This window comes from Notamacropus eugenii, chromosome 6 (genome assembly GCF_028372415.1).
Source record: "Notamacropus eugenii isolate mMacEug1 chromosome 6, mMacEug1.pri_v2, whole genome shotgun sequence".
NCBI classification, from domain to species: Eukaryota; Metazoa; Chordata; class Mammalia; order Diprotodontia; family Macropodidae; genus Notamacropus; species Notamacropus eugenii.
In genome coordinates this window covers 174,521,713-174,525,458 of record NC_092877.1, presented here as the reverse complement: position 1 = coordinate 174,525,458, position 3,746 = coordinate 174,521,713, and the positions used below count along the sequence as shown (strand labels likewise).

The window sequence follows — 3,746 nt, the reverse complement described above, 5'->3', positions numbered from 1 at the left end:
CTAATGTCTGTTGCTGCTCTGAGGTGATGGTGTAGGGGTTTGACTGGTGTTGCTGGAGGCTGTAGGGTTTGTGACCACTTACCTCGTGTCCAGCTGGAATCCTGATGCTGGTGTGGGGTGTTCTGGGATATTGATGAGGGTTTCTGCATTGTTTTCTTGTATTTACCCAAGCTAAAGTGCGATATATGGTGGTTCAGGAGCTGGTGGTTGTCTGTTTACCCAGGGATACACTGAAGCAAATGGTGGAGAATGACTCTAGCAGCTGTCTGTTTACCTGGCTATGCTGGATTATGTGTGGAGTCCTGTCACTGGGACCTGCCCATTTGGTTAGGCACTTATTGGGTTGGTGTCCACTTGTTTGCCTAGGGCTAAACTGAAGCATGTGTCAATTCTTGGAGCTGGTGGCTGCCCATACTCCTACCTATGCTGAGGCACATGGACGGATCCTAGTGTTGGCATTTGCTACTTCACTGCACTGGGGCCCAGGATCTCCCACTGGTTTGTTGAGGCAAGGCTTGCTGCTAGCTAACTCAGATGTTTCCTATCTTGGACTGCACTCTGCTTTTGCCTGAGTGAGACAGACATTTCCTGCCAAACTTCCAAGTTTCTTGTATTAAGATAATGTTTCATTCCATCTTTTTGTTGGTTCTACTATTCCAGGATTTATTTCAGGATGCTATTTTTATGGTTGTTTGAAGGTAAATATGAAAGAGCTATGGTGATTTCATGCTTACTCCACTATCTTGGCTCCTGAAAGTCTCCAAAATGATGCTTTAAAATATAGAATCAGCCAAATGGGAAGAAAGGGTATAAAACTTAACTGATGAAAATAACTCCTTAAAAGGAAGAATTGACCAAATGGAAAAAGAAATACAAAGTTCACTAATAAAAATAACCCCTTAAAGATGTAGTTGTGCCAAGAGAGCAGGCTCAGTCTTTTGTCTCAGTCTTAGTCAACAAAGGGTTTCTCAGGAACCGAATGTGCTCTCCACCACCACTAATGTTGCCTATGCCTCTGTCGATGTGATCTGTACCTTCCATCTCCTAGTTATGCACTACCACTATTGTGTAGCTCAGAAAGGCTGCTAAAAATACATGTTAGCCAAAGAATATGACTCCTCCCCCACAGTAATAGATCACATGAAGACATGTCAGAAGATGAAAAAGAAAGTATTGGGGGAGAGATTACCATCTCTCAGAAGATTGATAGGAAGGCTGTGACTATACCAGCAATGAAACTACTACCAGCCAAAAATAAAAGCCACTATTGACACCATACCTTACAGAAAGCAGTCATGACCCTTGGTAAGAAGACCTTTGTGTTTCCTGCCAAGAAAATAGCTACATTAGCCAAAGCTGTCATCACTCCAGGCAAGAAGGGAGCTATTCCAGCTAAAGTACAGCCACCCCAGATAAAGCAGCAGTTCCTCTCCTGACCAAAGGGGAAAATATGGGAAGAATGCCAAGAAAGAGGGCAGTGAATGCAAAGACAAGGAGTGAAGATGAGGAAGATGTAGAATTTAAGTTGAACTTCCGAAAGTCACAAAAATAGAGCAATTTCAGCCAAAAAAATCTCTGAGGATGAGGAAGAAAAACATAATTATGAGAATGAAGATATGAATGACTCCAAAGAATAAACTACAGATATCATACTTGTCCAAGGGAAGGCAGCTTCTGCCCCTGGAAAAACTGGGAAAGCTCCGAGGAAAAGGAGGAAGAATATGAAAATAAGAAAGAAGAGGAGGAGAAGGAGGAAAATGAGGAGGAGGAAGAAAAAGAAGGGCAGGTGCCCATCCAAAAGGCACCAGGAAAGAGGGATAAAAGGAAGTAGACAAACTGAAAACCCCTGAAGCCAAGAAACAGAAACTGAAAATTGAAACATTTTCAAATTTCAGTCTCTTCACTGGTCACCTGAATTTTAACAAAATCACTTCTGAGAAAAAACTGGAATCACAGACATCTTTGCAAAAAACAAATGAAAGAGAGAGGCAAACAGACAGAGAGAGGAGGAAGGAAGGAAAGAAGGAAGGAAGGAAGGAAGGAAGGAAGGAAGGAAGGAAGGAAGGAAGGAAGGAAGGAAGGAAGGAAGAGCAAGCCTGACCATTGTGGATGTCCATTATTTTATTGAAGTTTCACCACATGGATTTGGAATCCACTGAAGATTTGGGAAAAGGTTCTGGAACTCAGAGGCACCAGTTTGATTAGATCTGAAGTGAAGCTGGTGTAAGTCAAAGTGAATAAAAACTAGAAGCAAGGATGCTCTTCATCAAGTATCTATCTTATAAATCAACTCAAGAGTTCAAGGAACTGTTTCAAGATGATATTGGGTTCAGACTGGTCAGCACCAAGGATGGAATATCCAACGGATTTGTCTATATTGAATTTAAAACAGAAGCAGAGGTGGACAAGATCTTGTAAGAGAAACAGGATCATAAATGATTGTTAAGCACTCATTCTGGACTACACAGGGAAGAAGAGTAAAGGACAAGAGAGGTGGAAAAAATAATTTCTGGAGTGGGAACAACAGCAAGCCAACAGACCAGTGCTAAATAACCTCTTCTACTGGATCACTGAAGAAAGTCTGCAGGAAGTCTTTGTGAAGTGATATCCATCAGCTTGTCCCAGAACAACAAAGACTGACCCAAATGGGACACATCCATTGAATTTGCCTCTGTGGAAAATGTGAAGAAAGATTAGAATTCTTGTAACATAGAACTTGAAGGTAAAGCATCCAGCTGGATCTAAAGGGACAGAAGACAGCTAATGCAGCACCAAGGAGCCAGTCGTACAAAATTCTGTTCATCAAAGATTTGTCCAAAGATGACAGAATAAATGTTGAAAAATTTATTTTGTTGCTCTGTAGGTGCCAAGATTATCAGAGACAGGGAAATAAGGTTATCTAAAGGTTTGGTTTTGTGGACTTCAACTGAGAAGAAAATGTGAAAATGGCAAAAGAGGCCAAGGAATATGGGAAGATTGATGGAAACAAAGTAACTCTGGATTGGGTCAAGCTCTTTGGCTTTGGGAGTCAAGAGGGCAGTTGTGATGGCAGTAATCATGGAGAGTTTGATAGCCAAGCAAGGGGTAGAGGAGGGAAAGGGGGCTTTAGTGACAGAGGCAAAAGAAACTGAAGGTTGGAGTACTTTCCAAGGAGATTTAAGAGGAAGGGGAGGCAACAAGCCATAAACAAAAAATATAAAGTTTGAATAGCTTCTTCCCCTTCTCTTTTCCCCTGATATTTGAACAGACTGTGGGAGGTTTATCCTGTAATCATCGACAGGCTTGTAAGAACATTCCAATAAAATCATGCAGCCCAGAGTTCCCTTTGGAAAAACCTGGATGACATTTCAAGGGAGAGAGTATGTTGATTGTGACTGGATGGATATTCCACACAAAGATTTTTTCAGAGACAGTTGGTAGATGTGGGAGTTAACTATTTTGTCTATAAGTTGTTGTAAAATTATAATGTTGTACTTCAGGTACAAAATTTCTACAAATATCTGTAGATTTTTTTTTCATTTTCCTCCCCCCCTCACTTTCTGAATGTAAAGAAAAAAAAGAAAACGTTTTCTCATGGCTCCTGCTTCAGCACCAAGTCTTAGGAAACATTAAAGAGTTTAACTTGCTTCCACACTGAGAAAGAAAAATAAAAAGGAAGGAAGGAAGGAAGGTAGGAAGGAAGGAAGGAAGGAAGGAAGGAAGGAAGGAAGGAAGGAAGGAAGGAAGGAAGGAAGGAAGGAAGAACT

At 41.2% G+C, this 3,746-nt stretch overlaps 1 pseudogene; it reads left to right on the top strand.

Annotated features, from left to right (window-relative positions):
- The first annotated feature begins 380 nt into the window (after positions 1-380).
- On the top strand, positions 381-3,131 carry LOC140512190 (nucleolin-like; annotated as a pseudogene).
- Positions 3,132-3,746: the final 615 nt, after the last annotated feature.